At 38.8% G+C, this 22,093-nt stretch overlaps 1 pseudogene across 1 annotated transcript in view; it reads right to left on the reverse strand.

The window, feature by feature from the left end:
• Nucleotides 1-1,554: 1,554 nt before the first annotated feature.
• The window catches only part of LOC148562131 (uncharacterized), a 33,323-nt pseudogene continuing 12,784 nt past the window's right edge, over nucleotides 1,555-22,093 (reverse strand). Inside the window, exon 2 of the transcript XR_015885631.1 lies at nucleotides 1,555-4,956. The product of XR_015885631.1 is annotated as an uncharacterized LOC148562131 (transcript). The remainder of the gene's footprint in view (nucleotides 4,957-22,093) is intronic.

Genomic DNA, 22,093 nt, shown 5'->3' on the forward strand with positions numbered 1-22,093 from the left:
TACTGTCCAGGCCGCGCCGTCGCACCGTTCCAGCACGATTTGGGCACGAACCAAATTCGGGCGTTGACGCGTATGCGTCAGGCACGCGCACGCGTGACAGCCCCCCCCCCTTTTTTTTATGAAATAGGGAAAAAAATCAAGAATGATTCAGGGATTTATAGAAGCAAAATACTCTAAAAACACTCGAAAAATAAAGTAAAAAAATGTAACTAGGAAGATCATACCGTGGTGGGGTGTCTCCCACCTAGCACTTTTAGTTATTGTCCTTAAGTTGGACATTTGGTGAGCTCCTTGTCATGGTGGCTTGTGCTTGAACTCATCTTGAAGCTTCCACCAACGCTTGGACTTCCAATAAGCTCCAACATTTCCAAGTGAATTCACCAAGCCTTAATGAAGTTCTTCACAAGCTGTGAGCTCCCAAAGTTGATCCTCTTGTATGCCGGGATTCCAAATCTTATTTCTACACCTGTCTTTAAGTTGATCATCATTTTTCCAACCGAGTGGCAAGCAATCTGAATTCTCTATGAAGTACCAAACTCTTCTCTTAGATCCAGCCAATTGATCATTAGTCCAACCCTTGCATCTAGCTCTTGAAATCTCAACCTTGATGAGTCTTGATTTGCAACTCCAACGACTAAACATCCTTCTCTTACGCTTCATTCCACAAAGCCTCCTAAGTTGGCCATCTGTTTCAAGAATGCCATACTCAAGTGGGACAATAAAGCTAATAGAGATAAGTTTTACCTACTCAAATGAAGGAGTAAACGGCAACCTAGGTAGAGAAGTCTCCAACGATCTTGACAAAGCATATTCAACTCCCGTCCAACCTTTCCGAAGGACTTCCACTTCCACACATTTTCCATTTTCTGAAGGGATTTTTGACGGTTTAGAATTCCTCAATGAATTCTCATTGCGAGTATAGTTTCTAAACTAACAAATAATCCTTTCATGCAAAAAATTGTTTGTCACAAGTAACAAATCCCAATAAAAATAATAACCGAAGTATTCAAATCTCGGGTCATCTCTCAAGAAATTGCAGGGAAGTGTACTTATAATTGGTTATGGGATTTTATCTTTTTGGGTTTTGAAATAAGGAACAAGGAATGTAAATAATAAGGAAATAAAATAATAATTAAGAAAAGCCTTAGCAAGGATTGATAATTGGAATTCCTATTCTCATTATCATAGTCACTTGTGATGGTAATTGCCTTTTGCTATCACTTAGTTAACCTCTAACAATTGTAGGTAAGTCAAGTGAGAAAATCAACATGAACCCTCAAGTCCTAGTCAACTCCTAAGGAAAGACTAGAGTTAGTGGAATTCAAGTCAACTAGCAACTTTCAATTGTCAATCAACAAGAGACTTTGACAATTCAAGAGTCTCTAATTACTCAATCTTAGCTAAGAACATAAAAAGCTAGTTTAAAATCCAACCAAACATTTCATCAAACACTTGATGGGTACAAAGTAAAAGCGTAGAAAAATAATAGAGAATGTAAAATCTAAAACCAACAATAACAAAATCAATGATAACAAATTATAGAAGAAGCAATAAACATAAAATACCTCAAATTGCATAAAAAGGGAAATCAAATCTAACATGAAGAATTCATAAACTAAATTGACAACATAAAGTAATCAACAGGGGAAATAAATAAACTAGAATGCTAGAACAAATAAAAGTAGAAGAGAAAACTAAATTAAACTAAGATAGAAATCTGAAATTGAAAAGGAATAAACTAAGAATCCTAAAACCTAGAGAGAGGAGAGAGCTTCTCTCTCTAGAAAACTACATTTAAAATCTAAAATTATGTGAATGAATGTTGTCTCCTGATTCCTCCACTCTACAGCCTCTACTATGTGTTTTCAAGCTTGAAATTGGGCCAAAAGGAGCCCAGAAATTGCCCCACAGCGTCTTCTGTGTAATGTAGCACGTGACGCTCTGTCACGCGTACGCGTCGTCCACGCATATGCGTCATTTGGCAAAAATCCTGGTCACACATACGCGTTAGTCACGCGTACGCGTCGCTCGTCTTCTACGCCAGTCACACGTACGCGTCGCCCACGCGTACGCGTCGCTGCCAGCTTCTCAAAACACCATTTTCTTGCGTTCCTTCCACTTTTGCATGCTTCCTTCCCATCCTCTATGCCATTCCTACCCTATGAACCCTGAAAACACTTAGCAAATATATCACAGCATCGAATGGTAATAAGAGGGAATTAAAATTAGCAAGTTTAAGGCCAAAGAAGCATGTTTTTAATCATAACATAAAATTAGGAAGGAAAATATAAAACATGCGAATTTTATACATAAGTATGAGAATAATGGATAAAATCTACTAAATTAAGCACAAGATAAACCCTAAAAATGGGGTTTATCAGTTCTTCATACTCAAGGAGTTCATTTGCGGATGTAGATTCATCACTAGGAAGACTTGATTCATGATCATCATCACTAAGGGAACTTGCCTCTTGATCTATTCCATCCAATTCTTTATAGGGAATATGCCTTGGAGGTTGTGCATAGCCTCCTCAACATCGATTTCAAGCTTCTTAGGGGAATACTCTACAACTCTAGATTCCCATGAAGGTTCAGCATCTCCTAAGTCTTCAACCACTTCTTTCTCTTCATCAATTACGGTTTCCTCCAATTGTTCCAATACAAAGTCACATTCCTCACTTTTAACCGGAGTTCCTAGTCTCTCCTTTATGATGTGTTCCTCATTAGATTCTTCACATGCAGCCATGGGGGTACTTTGAGTGTTGAAGCACAGTGAAGCTAAATTATCTACTACCTCGGTCAAGGTAGCTATGAATTCTAGTGTCGTCCGCTGCATCTCTCTTTGCCCTTGAAGAAGAACACCAAGGGTGTCATCCATTGGAGACTGGAGTGGATATGAGGGTTCATCGGTTAGGAGAAGGGGTTCATAATAGGAGGGTGGTTCGTCATAATAAGGATATGGCAGTTCAGCACTCCCCATCTTTTCCACTTGTTGCACAACACACTCCAATCCCTTGTTCTCAAGTTAAGATTTGTTAACCATGAGAGCTTCATGTGCTTTTCGGCTTTCCTCTCGCTCTATTTGATGAATGGTTGCTTGAAATCGATCCATTGCTTCCTTAAAATGATCCCGTGGCTCTTTTTCTACGTGGCTAACATAATTAGGATCATATTGCTTTTGGATTGATGGATATAGACATTCCCCTATGGAGGGTTGTGGTGGAAAGAAAAATTCATCTTGTGGTTAAAAATTCGCATACATTGGAGGTGGTGTATATTGAGGTGGTGGTTCTTGGGAGTAACTGGGTTGGAATTGGGGTGGTTCTATGTATGGTTTATATGGCTCATAAGGTGGTTGGTATGGGGGATAAGAACTAGGGTCAAATAGAAGTGTTTGGTAGGATGAGACTTGTGAGTATGGTTAAGGGCTATATTGAGGAGGGGGTTCATAGGTATATGGTGGTGGTTGTTGATTGTCACAAAGAGGTCCACCATAACCATTGTCTTGGTATGCATCATGGAATGGTTGTTGCTCATAGTACATTGGAGGAGGTTGTTGCCAAGAGGGTTGATCAAATCCTTATGACTCCTCCCATCTTTGATTGTCCCATCCTTGATGCATGTTTTCATTATAGCTTCCATTCTCTACAACATAATTTGAATCAAACTCATAGCCAAAGGGTGAGAATACATAGTAACAAGAGAAAATAAAAACAAAAACTAATAAGAAATAATGAAAATAAACTCCTAAAACTAGAAACAACTAACAAAGAAACAAAAAGCAAACATATTCACAATATTCACAATAACCAATAATAAGGCACACATTTGCAATTTTCTGGAAACGGCGCCAAAAACTTGACAGAAGAAAATTGTCGATAAAGATTTTCACAAAAATATCACGTTGCAAGTATAGTTCTAAACCGACAATTAACCTCAATCAATGTTTAAATTATTTGTCACTCAAGCAAACCCAATAAAATTAACCAAATTATTTAAATCTCGGGTCGTCTCTCAAGAAATTGCAGGGAAGCGTATTTATTATTGGTTATGAAAAAGTATATTTTTGGTTTTGTAATAAGAACAAGAAAGTAAAATGGCGAGAAAATAAACTAATAACTAAGAAAAGTCCTAGCAAGGGTTGAGAATCGGAATTCCTATCCTCATTATCATTGTCAATTGTGATGGTAATTAGAAATCGCTCTCACTTAGTTAACCTCTAACAATTGAAGGAAAGTCAAGTGAGCAAATCAACTTGAGTTCACAAGTCCTAATCAAAGACTAGAGTTAGTGAAGCTCAAGCCAACTAGCAACTTTCAATCACCAACCAACAAGAGACTTTGACAATTCAAGAGTCTCCAAATTACTCAATCCAAGCTAAGAATACAAAAATCTAATTTAAAATTCAACCAAGCATTTTATCAAACACTTGGTGGGCACAAAATAAAAGCATGGTAAAATTACAAGACATAGGAAATTCTAAGACTAACTAAAGTAAAGAACTAACCATAACAAAGCAATTGAACAATAAGAAACATGAAACATAAATTGCATTAATGAAAATTGAGAGTAACACATGAACTCATAAACTAAATTAGCAAAATAAAGGAATCGATAAGGGAAGTAGGTAACTAAAGTGCTAGAACAAAAAAAAGAGAAAACTAAATTAAAGGAAGATTGAAATCTGAACCTAAGGGAAAATTGAAAGAAGAAACCCTAAACATAGAGAGAGGAGAGAGCCTCCCTCTCTAGAATTCTACATCTAAAACCTAAAATGCGAATGAATGAGAAGTGAATGATACCCCCTTCCAGCTCCACTCTGCAGCCTCTAATTTGTAATTTCGGGCCTGAAACTGGGTCAAAAGCAGCCCAGAAATTGCCCCAGCGTTTTCTGTTTAATGCAACATGTGACGCTCGTCACGCGTACGCGTACACATCGCTGGACTTTTCACTGGACTTTTCAATACAAAATAAACCATAAAATAATAGTTTATCAGTGACATAACTCAAAAAGTGTTCTAACATTTGAGTATAATTATTTTGATATCTGCAGCAACTAAATTTTTTAATCAGGTTCATTATTTAATAATTAATTAATTACAATTATAATGATTACAAATTTTAATTTTATAGTAAAATATTAGAAGATAATACTTTTAAAAAATAAACATATCTAATTTAGAATTTAAAAATATAAAAATACTAGTTTTAGTGAATTTCTAACTGATAATAAACAACCTTTTAAAATATAGTCATAACTAATTTCATAATTATTAGATTTGAATAATCTTTAGCTACATAAAAATATAAGAAAACTATATTTATTCTTTAAGTTAAGTGCAAAATCAAATTCAAATTCAATTAGGTAGTTAAATTTGTTACAAATTCATAGTAGAAAATCATGCTCTAACTAATCAGCCTGATATACTAACAGTATTTTATAAATATCTCAATTTATAGTTATCTAATTGATTTTGTTCAAAGCTTATTTTAAAATTAACTAAATTATCTATAAATTTGTCTCTAATAGCTATTTCTAAATTCCAAACGTAGAAAATGTTACAGGGCTCTCAAAGTGACGATTCATATTGAAGATTTTAACTAAACGTGAGTTAGATTTCGCTAACACAATTTGCACATATTTAAGAGCTATTTGAGTTCTTCCTTTTTCATTCTATTCGCTTTTTCTATACAAAAATTTCAAGTGACATACTTCCTTTATCTTCTATTATTATCACTCGTATACTTTTTTATTTCATTATTGGAAAAACCTTTATCTTTTCTCACTTCCATATTCTTACTCTAAATTGTTCATTAAACTATTCATAAATTTTACTCATATAATATTCAAAAAGGTATCCTCTCTGAACTATGCAAACTACATGTGAATTAGCATTTTTTAGGTTAGTTTTTAGGTTTTATAGTAAGAAAAGTTTCAACAACTCTAAATTTTCTTATTTTTCTTATTAATTTTCTACAACTTTCCATTATTTTTTTGGCAACATTTGCTACTTTCAAGTGTTTTTTTTAATCAAATTCAAGTAGTGAGTTTCAATATTCTCTTATAAATTCTTGAATTTTTCACAAGTAAGAACATTTCTTGGCACCGGATTCGATGGTCCCAAAATGTTTGGACCATTAAATGGTCCCAGAACAAAACATGTTTTTAAGTTTTTTTATAACTGCTAAATAGTCCTTATCTAATTTTAATTACAAATTAACCCCATGTATTTTATTTAATAATAAAAACTATTTTTTATTTTATAAATTATTATTTTATCATTAATCTATTATGATTATTAACAATCAAAAATAAAAACAATAATGAATTAGATCTTCCATTGATCATAATAAACTTTTTGGCTATTCCAATCGATTAAAAGATTATATTTGATCCGTGACGTTCGTCCAGGACTGTGAAATCGTGTTTCTTTGAAAATCAATCGATTAGATAATCAAAACAATCGATTGAATTTCAGGTTTCCCATAACTCGATCGATTGGACTAAAGGTTGTCATCACAAAACAATCGATTGAAAATTGCAAGGCAGCATGGTTTTTGCAAAAATTAATCGATTGGTCATATTACCAATCGATTGAACGATGACTAAAATGTGGATTTTTTATAATTCAATCGATTGTTTATACTACCCAATCGATTGAATGCTTCAAAACAACCTGAGGTCTCACAATTCAATCGATTGGTTGTGTTACCCAATCGATTGAATTCATCAAAACTATAGATTTGCCGAATTCAATCGATTGGTTTTAGCTATATTCAGATCTTAGAACTGTTATGTCAATTTTGCATTCGTATAACATTGTCTTCTTGAGCTTATTTACTTGAGCATGTGAATGTGATTGAAGATAGAATTTTAAAGATAAGATAGATGAATAATAAGATAATAATTTACAAAAACGATAACAAAATTAAAATAGGCGTAGTACACACTTCAATCGATTGGGTAGCACAATCAATCGATTGAATTTGGCAAATCCATATTCGTTTTAAAGCATTCAATCGATTGGGTAGTATAAACAATAGATTGAATTATAAAAAACTCACATTTTAGTCATCGTTCAATCGATTGGGTAATATGACCAATCGATTGATTTTTGCGAAAACCATGCTGACTTTCAATTTTTAATCGATTATTTTGTGGTGACAACCTGTAGTCCAATCGATTGAGTTATGGAAACCTGAAATTCAATCGATTGTTTTGATAATCCAATCGATTGATTTTCAAAGAAACACGATTTCACAGTCCTGGACGAACGTCATGGATCAAATATAATCTTTTAATCGATTGGAATAGCCAATTATTTTTTATTGTTAATAAACATAATAGATTAATGATAAAATAATAATTTATAAAATAAAAAATAATTTTTATGATTAAATAAAATATATGGGGTTAATTTGTAATTAAAATTAGATAAGGACTATTTAGCAGTTATAAAAATAACTTAAAAAACATATTTTGTTCTGGGACCATTTAATGGTCCAAACATTCTGAGATCATCAAATCCAGTGCCACATTTTCTTATTTGTTTGCATATCTTTTTTTCTTTCTACTGTTTATTTTTTTCATGACTTTATATTAATTGAAATTTTGAATTAAATTTTATAAATTTTTGCACCACGGGTATCTTAGAATTTATATTTTATTGAGCAAATTTTAAATTTCTTGCAATTTTAGGTGAATTTAGAATTTTGTTTTGACATATATTATGATGATGTTAAATTTTATTTATCTACTCTCTAAGTGTTTGATGAAACATTTTTAATCATTATGAAGTAAAATTCTTGTTTTGGCTTGAGGGTGGGACCTAAGTGAGTCCTAATTTCGATTGTAGTTCATGTTTAACGATAATTAGAATAGTTGAATTAATTTAATTAACTAGACTCTAACAAATTTTTTACATTATTATTAGTTAACTTATTAGAATAACTTCACATTAATATCTTTTATAGTTTGTGATCAAAGGAAGGTTTTGAATTGACTTAGCTATATCTCGAGTGACTTTAAGTCCGAACTCCTAAAGGCTCATGAAAATGATGAAGCGTTATGGAAAGTGTTATCGGCTATCGAACAAGGAAAATAGTGGAGAGTGTCGGAAGAAAAAGATGGGTTATGGAGATTCAAGGGTAGGATCATTGTGCCAGATGTTGGCACTTTGAGGCAAGATATCTTAAAGGAGGCGCACAAAAGCGGATTTTTCATTCACCCGGGAAGTACTAAGATGTACCATGATTTAAAGGCGATATTTTGGTGGCCAGGTATGAAGAATGATGTGGCGGAATATGTTTCAAAGTGCTTAACTTGCCAAAAGGTAAAGATTGAACATCAGAGACCTTCCGGGATGTTGCAACCTTTAGAGGTTCCGCAATGGAAGTGGGAAAGTATTGCAATGGGCTTTGTGTCGAGATTGCCAAGGACTAGGACTGGTTTTGATGCTATCTGGATGATTGTGGACCGACTGACGAAGTCAGCTCACTTTTTGCCCATTCGGATGACTTACACCCTTGAGGAGCTAGCACGGTTATACATAAAGGAGATTGTGAGACTTCATGGTGTACCTGCTACTATAATCTCTGATAGAGATCCTCGTTCCACTTCGAGGTTTTGGGGTGCATTTCAGAAAGCTTTTGGAACCCGATTAAGCTTGAGTACAGCTTACCATCCTCAAACAGATGGTCAATCCGAAAGGACGATCCAAACACTAGAGGATATATTGAGAGCTTGTATTTTGGACCAACCGACGAGTTGGGATCCGTATATGCCGTTAGTGGAGTTTGCATACAATAATAGTTACCATGCGAGCATCGGAATGGCTCCGTATGAGGCATTGTATGGGATGAAATGTCAATCTCCGCTATGTTGGTATGAAGCTGGAGAGAAAGGCTTGTTGGGGCCGGAAATGATAGTTGAGACCACTGAACAAGTCAAGAAAATTCGAGATAGGATGCTTACGGCGCAGAGTCGCCAAAAGAGTTACGCCGATCACAGGTAAAAGCCCTTGGAGTTTGAGGAAGGAGATCATGTTTTCCTTAAAGTTACTCCGACCACAGGGGTAGGTAGGGCGATTAAAGCGAAGAAGTTGAATCCTCAATACATTGGTCCATTTCAGATCCTGGAGAGGGTTGGACCGGTGGCATATCGGATGGCTCTACCTCCTCATCTTTCGAACCTGCATGACGTGTTTCACGTGTCGCAGCTTCGTAAGTATACTCCTGATGCTAGCCATGTGTTAGAACCTGAATCGGTTCAGTTGAAAGAAGATTTGACGCTTCCAGTGGCTCCAGTTAGAATTGATGATACTAGTATCAAACGATTACGTGGAAAAGAGGTTTCATTAGTCAAAGTGGCTTGGAGTCGAGGCGGTGTTGAGGAACACACTTGGGAACTTGAGTCGGAGATGCGAACGGATTATCTGCACTTATTCTCAGGTAATTGAATTTGAATTTTGTGGGCAAAATTCCCAATTAGGTGGGTAGAATGTAAGACCCCGTTAATTAACGGCTAATTAACCCATAAAATGAGAATTTATTCTAGAAAGCCAAAAATGTTATTTTTATGGCTAAATGTGATAGAGGAGATTGAGACGAGAATTTCGGTACTAATTTTATAGAAAACGGACTAAGATTGGACCGAACGGGCCAAACCGGGCCAACCGGACCCAAAGTGGGCCCTTGAGATGTTGTGTATGGGTATGATGATTGTGGCTTAGGTTGTGTATATCTGAATATTAGAGCTTGATTGGTGATTTTGGAAATCTTGGAAGAGAGTTTTGTGTGATAAAATCTGTTCTTGGAGGTGTTGATACCTTGAGAGCTTGTGGACAAGTGGTTTGGAAGTGCTCCGGTTGAGTTTGGGAAATCGGCTAAGGTATGGTTTCAATTTTTCGTATCTAATATGTAATGTGGTAGGAAATACTTAGGCTAGAGGCCCTAAGATAGGCATTGAATTGTTGGTGTTGTTGAATGGTTGAGATATATGATGTGTTCATATATGTGATTATGAATATTGATGCCTTGATTGTGTGATATATGAGAAATGCATGTTGTGATATATGCTTGATGAATGATTGAGGTTGAATTGATGGGTGGTACCATGTTGATGGTGAGTATGAGGTTGATCATGTATAATGATGGTTGATTGGAAATTGATATTATTGGAAATTGGGATGAGAAGGATGTATGACATGATATTGTGTTTGTCCTTTAGCCATTTGATTGAGAAGTGTTAAAATGGTTGGATGTGGTTTTGGGAATTTTGGTAAAATATCAATGTGTGAGTTGAGGATGGCTTGATGTTGATTTTGGTACATTTTGATTGATTTCAAAGAAAAGGGATGAAATTGGCATCTTTTGATTGATTTCGAAAAGAGTTGAAAGTGGCTTGTTTTGAAAATGGCACTTTATGGTTTTGTATGAAAACATGGTTTTTGGGCATACTTTGACGGGACATAACCTGGACTACGGATCTCTGTTTTCTGCCAAATCTGTTTAGAAATGAAATTGGATCCGGGATGTCCATGCCGCTCAAAGAACAGGTGAAAAATGATTTAAAATGAGAAAGTTATGTCCGTCGGAAGATTGGGGGTTGAATCTGTAAATTCTGCAGCTTTTAACTTAGAAAATTTTTTAGCAGAATGACCCTCCGCGCGCGTAGGCGCACTTGGCGCGTACGCGCCGTTCTTCGAGAAAGCACCATCCACGTGTGCGCGTGGTGTGCGCGAGCGCGTCGATGCGCTGCACCAAATGCCCAGCCAATTTCCAGAGAGTTGTGCCAGAGTTGTGCCAGTTTTGTGCCTAGGGCGCAAGAGCACCCACGCGTACGCATGGCTGACGCTTGCGCGTCGTTTGGCTAATTTTCAATCCGCGCGTTCGCGCGTATGACGCTTGCGCGTCGATGAGTTTTAAGGCCATCCACGCGTGCGCATGGAGTGCGCGTACGCGTGGCCCTGTTTTCATCCAAAGTTGATTTTTGAGTTTTAAAAGCCAAATTTCATACTTCTAAGCCTCCGATCTCACCACTTATGTCTTAAATCGTTATGATATTCCTAGCTATGAGATAAGGAGCTAGTGAATGTGGTAACTTGCGAGTGAAGCAAGGGAAAAATGAATGATCAATGAGGATCAAAGATGATTATGTGAGGTGTGGAGGATGGCGGTGGAAGTGCTTGTTGTGCCATGGGCCGAAGGGCCGTAATTGTTAATGAATTGGCTGGTTATGGATTTAAACGTGAGCCGGATGGCTAGATTATTGCCGTGTTACGGCGGAGCCATGATTGTGGCCAAGTATAAATGCATATATGCTGTTGAATGAATTGTGAATGTTTGCACTTCCACCATTGGAGATGAGGGTTTCCCTGGGTAGTAGCAGTGGCTAGCCACCACGTGCTCCAGGTTGAGACTCGAAGCTTTGTTGACCTTATGTCGTAAGTGTGGCCGGGCACTGTGAAAGTCCCGGATGAGCTCGCCCCCGTAAATATTCACCAGTGAGGGTGATGGATATGGATCATGATTATGATCAAGTTTATGACGAGTATAACTCGAGTTGGGGATGCGCGACAGAGGGACAGTCCAATGGTTAGCTACCAGGACTTGTCGGGTTGGCTCTATAACTGACAGATGATATCATCAGCCACTAGGGACAGGCATTCATCATATGCATACTATGTGAATTGTTTGAGATTGCCTATTTGACTGCATATTACTTGCTATTTGTCTAAATTCCTTAATTGTTCTTATTTGTATATCTCTTGTCTGATATAACTGTGTTTGCTATATTATACTCCTGCTGGTGGTTGGGAGGTCTGAAGGAATTAGAAAGGGAAGTATTAGTTAGACTGAAGAATCTTTAGTCAGTTGCCACTTACGGTTTAGCTTGTTTATAAGCTTTGATATTATCTGGAGGAAGTTCTAGGATTTCCTTCGGCTTTCCTCTATTATTATGTATTATATATGTGGAAGCTGTTACCATGCTGGGGACCTCTGGTTCTCACCCATGCGGATTTTGTGGTTTTCAGATGCAGGACGCGAGGCTTCTCGTTGAGGCATGCTGGAGACTTCTGGATTAGCGAAGATCCTTTGTTCTTGGGACTCTGTTTTGGGTTATATATCTTGTTTAGATACTTTTATCTCCATTAAATAATACAAACTGTGATGACTCCTCTTATAGAAGGTTTTGGAGAATAGGTTTCTGTATTTGTGTCCCTTTGGGTTTTCCTTGGGGTTTTCCTTATTTTATTATATGTATATATTGCTATGCTCGGACCGGTTATCTTCGCAGCCGGATTTTGAGTCTTGATATTCCCGTTTTTGACACTCTTTATATATATGATCTCGCGTTGGCTTATCCTTGTTCGTTACGTTATCGATCGGAGTGTTGCGCGTTCGAGTTATGGTTTTTGTTTACCCCTTTTTCTACAAAGGCTCCTAGCTATAATCAATTATTCATACTACTATACGTACTAAATTTTTGTTTTAGAGGTCGTAATACCTTGCCATCTCTGAATTATGACCTAAGCATAAGACCCTGTATGGTAGGGTGTTACATTATGGTATCAGAGCAATTTGTTCCTGTAGAGCCTGAGGAATGGACTGACTATGCTTCTGTGCATTCTCTGTGTGTGTGTTATGTGCTACTAGTATATCTGTTTGATATAATTGGCATAAACGTTCATGAGCATGCATTTGGGACTTTGAAGCACTAGACTTCCGATATTGAGACTGATCAACTTAATATCGATTGTTTGGTGTATATAGGGACCAGTTGGCGCCTCGTGTACGCGGTAGAGGTCGTGGGAGGAGTCGTAATAATGCTCGTACGCCGGAGAATAACCCTAATGACCCGGTGAACTTTATGACTGCATTGGAGAACATGGCTGCTGCTATGCAAGCCACTGCTGAGGCTCTTGGTCAACAGATGAACAACAATGGCAACGACGGAGGTGGAGTTCAGGGCCCGATGACACTGGCGAACTTTTTGAAGGTTAATCCCTTGAAGTTCAAGGGAACTACTAGTCCGACTGAGGCCAATACATGGTTTCAAGCCATGGAACGAGCACTGCAAGCGCAGGTGGTACCTGAAGGGCAGCGTGTAGAGTTTGCTACCTATTTGCTCACTGGGGAAGCGTCGCATTGGTGGCAAGGAATCCGACGCCTCCTGCAGCAGGGTGATGATTATATCACCTGGGACGTCTTCCAAGAGGAGTTCTATAAGAAGTACTTTCCGACTTCGGCCAGGATAGCCAAGGAGCTTGAATTGTTGCAGCTGAAGCAGGGTACTATGTCCGTATCTGAGTACACTGACAAGTTTGAGGAGCTGTTCAGATTCTCTCGTATGTGTCAAGGAACTCCGGTGGAATATGAGGAATGGAAGTGTGTTAAGTACAAAGGAGGACTCCGGAGCGATATTTTCAGTTCGGTGGGACCAATGGAGATCAGGACTTTCTCCGAGTTGGTGAACAAGTGTAGGGTTGCTGAAGAGTGTGTGAAGAGGGCAGCCGCTGAGAAAGGAAGTCACAAAGGATCATTACCACAGAACCGAGGGAAGAGCTTTGCACCTAGAGGTCTGCCTTTTAAGAGGAGAGGTTCTTTTAGGAGGCCCAACAACAACAACTCCTAAGGGAAAAGGTTTGGGAAGCAGCCCCAGAATAATCAAGCTTGTACTAGGTGTGGAAGTCACCATCCGGGAGTACCATGCAAGGCCGGATGGGGTTTGTGCTATAATTGTGGAAAGGCGGGGAATAAAGCCGCAAGTTGTCCGAAGAAGCAAAAGCAAGGTGCTGGGAAAGCACAACAGACTGGTCGGGTGTTCACCACCTCAGCTGTGGGTGCAGAGGGATCCGAGACACTCATTCGAGATAACTGTGAAATGGCTGGTCAAACTTTAAATGCTTTATTTGATTTGGGAGCATCGCATTCATTCATTGCATTTGAGAAAGCCCATGAGTTAGGATTGAAGATCGTAACCTTAGGTTATGACTTAAAAGTGTATAATGCTACCCATGAAGCCATGGTAACTAGGCTAGGATGCCCGAAAGTTTTGTTTAGGTTCAAGCAGCGTGATTTTGTCCATAATTTAATCTGCTTACCAATGATCGGTCTTGATCTTATCTTGGGATTGGACTGGTTATCTGAGAACCATGTCCTGCTTGATTGTTCTACAAAGTCGGTGTACTTTATGCCGGAAGATACAGAAGGACTGGTCGTGGTGAATAATTATTACTTGAATTCGATGATGGTGAACTGTTCTGGAATCGAATGTCAGGGTATCCTGTTGTTACCCGCGGGTGTTTCGGGTGATGACCAAAGGTTGGATTAGATTCCGGTAGTGTGTGATTTTCCGGAAGTGTTTCCTGATGATATTGAGGAATTTCCACCTAACCGAGAGGTCGAGTTTGCTATTGAATTGGTGCCTGGGGCGGGACCAATCTCAAGTGCTCCTTATAGAATGTCACCGTTAGAGATGGCCGAGCTAAAGTCTCAGTTAGAGGAATTGTTGGGTAAGAACTTTATCCGACCAAGTGTTTCCTCGTGGGGTGTTCCAGTATTACTGGTAAAGAAGAAAGATGGAAGTATACGACTCTGTATGGATTACAGGTAGCTGAACAAGGTCACCATAAAGAATAAGTACCCATTGCCGAGGATTGATGATCTCATGGATCAGTTACAAGGAGCTGGGGTTTTCTCTAAGATCGATTTGCGATCTGGTTATCACCAGATAAGGGTGAGGGGTGAGGATATCCCTAAGACCGCTTTCAGGACTCGTTATGGTCATTACGAGTATACTGTAATGTCTTTTGGGTTGACGAACGCTCCTGCAGTGTTTATGGATTACATGAATAGAGTGTTCCGTCCGTTTCTGGATAAATTCATTGTTGTCTTCATTGACGACATACTAATTTACTCCAAGACTGAAGAGGAGCATGCAGAACACTTGCGAACCGTGTTGCAGATTTTAAAGGAGAAGAAACTCTATGCGAAACTGTCTAAGTGTGAGTTCTGGAAGAGTGAGGTGAAGTTTTTGGGTCACGTGGTGAGTAAGAAGGGAATAGCCGTAGATCCAACTAAGGTGGAAGCTGTGATGGATTGGAGGTAACGAACCACAGTAACTGAGATAAGGAGTTTTCTGGGTTTAGTTGGCTATTACCGAAGGTTCATCAAAGGCTTTTCGCAATTAGCCTTGCCGTTGACAAAGTTAACCCGCAAAGACACTCCGTTTGTTTGGACTCCTGAGTGCGAGGAGAGCTTTCAGGCATTGAAGAAAAAGTTGACCACTGCACCTGTGTTAGTGTTACCTGAGCCGAACGAGCCTTTTGAGGTATACTGTGATGCCTCATTAAAGGGTCTAGGATGCGTGATAATGCAGCATCATAATGTGGTGGCATATGCCTCACGACAGTTGAGACCTCACGAAGTTAGTTACCCTACGCACGATTTGGAACTCGCTGCGGTTGTGTTTGCCTTGAAGGTGTGGAGACATTATCTCTATGGGGTTAAGTTCCAAGTCTTCTCTGATCACAAGAGCTTGAGATATCTCTTCGATCAGAAAGAGCTTAATATGAGGCAAAGGAGGTGGATGGAATTATTGAAAGACTGAATTACCATCCGGGAAAGGCAAATGTAGTGGCGGATGCGTTAAGTCGGAAGTCGTTATATGCGTCTTGGATGATGCTTCAAGAGGAGAAGTTGCTCAAGGGATTCGAGAGTCTAAAAATTGGTGTTCGAGAAGTATCTAGAACCTTGTGTTTGAGCCGATTAGAAATCTCGAGTGACTTTAAGTCCGAACTCCTAAAGGCTCATGAAAATGATGAAGCGTTATGGAAGGTGTTACCGGCTATCGAACAAGGAAAACAGTGGAGAGTGTCGGAAGAAAAAGATGGGTTATGGAGATTCATGGGTAGGATCATTGTGCCAGATGTTGGCACTTTGAGGCAAGATATCTTAAAGGAGGCGCACAAAAGCGGATTCTCCATTCACCCGGGAAGTACTAAGATGTACCATGATTTAAAGGCGATGTTTTGGTGGCCAGGTATGAAGAATGATGTGGCGGAATATGTTTCAAAGTGCTTAACTTGCCAAAAGGTAAAGATTGAACATCAGAGACCTTCCGGGATGTTGCAACCTTTAGAGGTTCCGCAATGGAAGTGGGAAAGTATTGCAATGGACTTTGTGTCGGGATTGCCAAGGACTAGGACTGGTTTTGATGCTATCTGGGTGATTGTGGACCAACTGACGAAGTCAGCTCACTTTTTGCCCATTCGGATGACTTACACCCTTGAGGAGCTAGCACGGTTATACATAAAGGAGATTGTGAGACTTCATGGTGTACCTACTACTATAATCTCTAATAGAGATCCTCGTTTCACTTCGAGGTTCTGGGGTGCATTTCAGAAAGCTTTTGGAACCCGATTAAGCTTGAGTACAGCTTACCATCCTCAAACAGATGGTCAATCCGAGAGGACGATCCAAACACTAGAGGATATGTTGAGAGCTTGTGTTTTGGACCAACCGACGAGTTAGGATCGGTATATGCCATTAGTGGAGTTTGCATACAATAATAGTTACCATGCGAGCATCGGAATGGCTCCGTATGAGGCATTGTATGGGAGGAAATGTCAATCTCCGCTATGTTGGTATGAAGCTGGAGAGAAAGGCTTGTTGGGGCCGGAAATGATAGTTGAGACCACTGAACAAGTCAAAAAAATCCGAGATAGGATGCTTACGGCACAGAGTCGCCAAAAGAGTTACGCTAATCAGAGGTAGAAGCCCTTGGAGTTTGAGAAAGGAGATCATGTTTTCCTTAAAGTTACTCCGACCACAAGGGTAGGTAGGGCGATTAAAGCAAAGAAGTTGAATCCTCGATACATTGGTCCATTTCAGATCCTGGAGAGGGTTGGACCGGTGGTGTATCGGATGGCTCTACCTCCTCATCTTTCGAACCTGCACAACGTGTTTCACGTGTCGCAGCTTCGTAAGTATACTCCTGATGCTAGCCATGTGTTAGAACCTGAATCGGTTCAGTTGAGAGAAGATTTGATGCTTCCAGTGGCTCCAGTTAGAATTGATGATACTAGTATCAAACGATTGCATGGAAAAGAGGTTTCATTAGTCAAAGTGGCTTGGAGTCGAGGCGATGTTAAGGAACACACTTGGGAACTTGAGTCGGAGATGCGAACGGATTATCTGCACTTATTCTCAGGTAATTGAATTTGAATTTTGTGGGCAAAATTCCCAATTAGGTGGGTAGAATGTAAGACCCGGTTAATTAACGGCTAATTAACCCATAAAATGAGAATTTATTCTAGAAAGCCAAAAATGTTATTTTTATGGCTAAATGTGATAGAGGAGATTGAGACGAGAATTTCGGTACTAATTTTATAGAAAACGGACCAAGATTGGACCGAACGGGCCAAACCAGGCCAACCGGACCCAAAGTGGGCCCTTGACCCAACTAAACTAAACCAAAACCCTAGTTTTCAGCACTCTCTCTCCTCACTTAGCACTCAAACACGCTGAAATTGGTATGGAGGGGGGAAGAACACTCTCTCAAGTTCTCTCCCTTGGTTGATCTTCAAACCACCATAACTTTTGATCTAGAGCTCCGATTGCCGCTCTGTTTACGGCCATGCGTTCACCATGGAGAGCTCTACAAAACCCATACAATCAATCTTGAGGTAAGCCACGTTTTACTGTTCCAAATTCCAGCCCTTGATTTCGAGTTTCATGAGCAAAAATGTTGAGATTTTGGGTTCTTTAATGTTATAGGACCCAACTCTCTTGAAGGAGAAGGTTAATCTTGTCTCCTTGGACCTTGGGTGTGGTAAGATTCTCAACCCTAGTGTAATTTGTTGTTCTATGTGGTTTGGGTATTGAGATGTTGTGTATGGGTATGATGATTGTGGCTTAGGATATGTATATGTGAATATTGGAGCTTGATTGGTGATTTTGGAAAGCTTGGAAGAGGGTTTTGTGTGATAAAATCTGTTCTTGGAGGTGTTGATACCTTGAGAGCTTGTGGACAAGTGGTTTGGAAGTGCTCCGGTTGAGTTTGGGAAATCGGCTAAGGTATGGTTTCGGTTTCCCGTATCTAATATGTAATGTGGTAGGAAATACTTAGGCTAGAGGCCCTAAGATAGGCATTGAATTGTTGGTGTTGTTGAATGGTTGAGATATATGATGTGTTCATATATGTGATTATGAATATTGATGCCTTGATTGTGTGATATATGAGAAATGCATGTTGTGATATATGCTTGATGAATGATTGAGGTTGAATTGATGGGTGGTACCATGTTGATGGTGAGTATGAGGTTGATCATGTATAATGATGGTTGATTAGAAATTGATATTATTGGAAATTGGGATGAGAAGGATGTATGACATGATATTGTGTTTGTCCTTTAGCCATTTGATTGAGAAGTGTTAAAATGGTTGGATGTGGTTTTGGGAATTTTGGTAAAATATCAATGTGTGAGTTGAGGATGGCTTGATGTTGATTTTGGTACATTTTGATTGATTTCAAAGAAAAGGGATGAAATTGGCATCTTTTGATAGATTTCGAAAAGAGTTGAAAGTGGCTTGTTTTGAAAATGGCACTTTATGGTTTTGTATGAAAACATGGTTTTTGGGCATACTTTGACGGGACATAACCTGGACTACGGATCTCTGTTTTCTGCCAAATCTGTTTAGAAATGAAATTGGATCCGGGATGTCCATGCCGCTCGAAGAACACGTGAAAAACGATTTAAAATGAGAAAGTTATGTCCGTCGGAAGATTGGGGGTTGAATCTGTAAATTCTGCAGCTTTTAACTTAGAAAATTTTTTAGCAGAATGACCCTCCGCGCGTAGTCGCACTTGGCGCGTACGCGCCGTTCTTCGAGAAAGCACCATCCACGCGTGCGCGTGGTGTGCGCGAGCGCGTCGATACGCTGCACCAAATGCCCAGCCAATTTCCAGAGAGTTGTGCCAGAGTTGTGCTAGTTTTGTGCCTAGGGCGCAAGAGCACCCACGCGTACGCGTGGCTGACGCTTGCGCGTCGTTTGGCTAATTTTCAATCCACGCGTTCGCGCGTATGACGCTTGCGCGTCGATGAGTTTAAAGGCCATCCACGCGTGCGCGTGGAGTGCGCGGACGCGTGGCCCTGTTTTCATCCCAAAGTTGATTTTTGAGTTTTAAAAGCCAAATTTCATACTTCTAAGCCTCCGATCTCACCACTTATGTCTTAAATCATTATGATATGCCTAGCTATGAGATAAGGAGCTAGTGAATGTGGTAACTTGCGAGTGAAGCAAGGGAAAAATGAATGATCAATGAGGATCAAAGATGATTATGTGAGGTGTGGAGGATGGCGGTAGAAGTGCTTGTTGTGCCATGGGCTGAAGGGCCGTAATTGTTAATGAATTGGCTGGTTATGGATTTAAACGTGAGCTGGATGGCTAGATTATGGCCGTGTTACGGCGGAGCCATGATTATGGCCAAGTATAAATGCATATATGCTGTTGAATGAATTGTGAATGTTTGCACTTCCACCATCGGAGATGAGGGTTTCCCTGGGTAGTAGCAGTGGCTAGCCTCCACGTGCTCCAGGTTGAGACTCGAAGCTCTGTTGACCCTATGTCGTAAGTGTGGCCGGGAACTGTGAAAGTCCCGGATGAGCTCGCCCCCGTAAATATTCACCAGTGAGGGTGATGGATATGGATCATGATTATGATCAAGTTTATGACGAGTATAACTCGAGTTGGGGATGCGCGACAGAGGGATAGTCCAATGGTTAGCTACCAGGACTTGTCCGGTTGGCTCTATAACCGACAGATGATATCATCAGCCACTAGGAACAGGCATTCATCATATGCATACTATGTGAATTGTTTGAGATTGCCTATTTGACTGCATATTACTTGCTATTTGTCTAAATGCCTTAATTGTTCTTATTTGTATATCTCTTGTCTGATATAACTGTGTTTGCTATATTATACTCCTGCTGGTGGTTGGGAGGTCTGAAGGAATTAGAAAGGGAAGTATTAGTTAGACTGAAGAATCTTTAGTCAGTTGCCACTTACGGTTTTGCTTGTTTATAAGCTTTGATATTATCTGGAGGAAGTTCTAGGATTGCCTTCGGCTTTCCTCTATTATTATGTATTATATATGTGGAAGCTGTTACCATGGTGGGGACCTCTGGTTCTCACCCATGCGGATTTTGTGGTTTTCAGATGCAGGACGCGAGACTTCTCGTTGAGGCATGCTGGAGACTTCTGGATTAGCGAAGATCCTTTGTTCTCGGGACTCTGTTTTGGGTTATATATCTTGTTTAGATACTTTTATCTCCATTAAATAATACAAACTGTGATGACTCCTCTTATAGGAGGTTTTGGAGAATAGGTTTCTGTATTTGTGTCCCTTTGGGTTTTCCTTGGGGTTTTCCTTATTTTATTATATGTATATATTGCTATGCTCGGACCGGTTATCTTTGCAGCAGGATTTTGAGTCTTGATACTCCCGTTTTTGACACTCTTTATATATATGATCTCGCGTTGGCTTATCCTTGTTCGTTACGCTATTGATCGGAGTGTTGCGCATTCGAGTTATGGTTTTTGTTTACCCCTTTTTCTACAAAGGCTCCTAGCTATAATCAATTATTCATACTACTATACGTACTAAATTTTTGTTTTAGAGGTCGTAATACCTTGCCATCTCTGAATTATGACTTAAGCATAAGACCCTGTATGGTAGGGTGTTACATATATCTCTGATGGCTAATTTTTCAAAAAATTTAAGATCAATTCAACAACAATTTCATAAGAACAACCCTCAAATCAAGCAAATCAAGCATAATTTTCATGTATTATTGTTAGATTGGTCTTAAATTTTTTGAAAATTTAACCATCAAAGGTATATTTAATGTAAATCGAAAACTACTTAGACAAAATTGAAACAAAATAAAATTTAGGGGTATTTTTGAAATTTTTATCAAATTTCAAGGACAAAAAGTATGCTTTACCCTATTTTTTTAGAATACTACTCCAACGAAGAATGCTACAAGTCAAACCAAAACTTTCAAAATCAATTATTTTTCATTGTGAAAAAATAAATAAGAATAAAGAATTTGTTGATTTGGCCCAATTTTAAGACAAATCTAAAGAATTTTATTTCGTTTAGAAAACTTTCAAATTATTAGTTGAATTGCAAAGTCCATTTCTAAGTGAAAAATATCTATCTCCTTAAGATTAAGTTATGGATGCTTTGTGCAGAACTATCTTGTTCTGGAATTAAAAAATTCATATTTAAATAAAAGTATTGAATGATTGAATCATTTAGTATGGATGTATTGATGGTTAAAACATCTTAATTATTTTAATCACTTGTCTAAAAAAAAGTATCAATAATTTTTAACTTGCCAAGATGCAAATGAGTTCCTAAAATAGTAATTGAAGTTTTATAATTCTTGATACATGAGTATTATTAGTGTCTTTTCTATATGATATATATGATATTTTGTTAATTTGTTAGAAGATTTTAGTGAATTATGTCCTAATGGATGCTACTTTGAGTTGTTGTTGCATTCTATTGATTACAGGTAGCATTCGGGTGAGATCTGGCAGAGTTCAGAAAGAAGAAAAACAAGAGAAGTTGTTGCTGCCACCTTAGGGCTAAACGCCACCTTAAAATCCCAATTTCAATTCGGGATAGGTGGCGCTAAACGCCACATCACCGTTGTTTAGCGTCAGGGTCATTGATTTGCGTGCAATTATTCTGGAAGGGTGACACTAAACGTCTAGTCACCAGCGTTTAACACCGGGAGTGAATTTTTTGGTGCTCCTTGCGCATGCAACAAGTATCAGGGAAGGCCTCTATTTGATTTTCAAATCAAATAAATCAATAGAAAATATTTGTTAGGTTTTTATTTAAGTTTTAAATAAATTAGAATTAGGACTATAAATAGGATAGAGATTCGCCCCCGTGAAATCTTCTCTTCTCCTATTCCTCATTTTGCAATTTACAGATTTTTACTCTCAGGTGTTTTTCTTTGCACCATGAGTAACTAAACCTCCATTTTTAAGGTTATGAGCTCTGTTTACT

Source organism: Arachis ipaensis, chromosome B6, assembly GCF_059453495.1.
Source record: "Arachis ipaensis isolate K30076 ecotype BB chromosome B6, ASM5945349v1, whole genome shotgun sequence".
In the NCBI taxonomy this organism is placed as follows: Eukaryota; Viridiplantae; Streptophyta; class Magnoliopsida; order Fabales; family Fabaceae; genus Arachis; species Arachis ipaensis.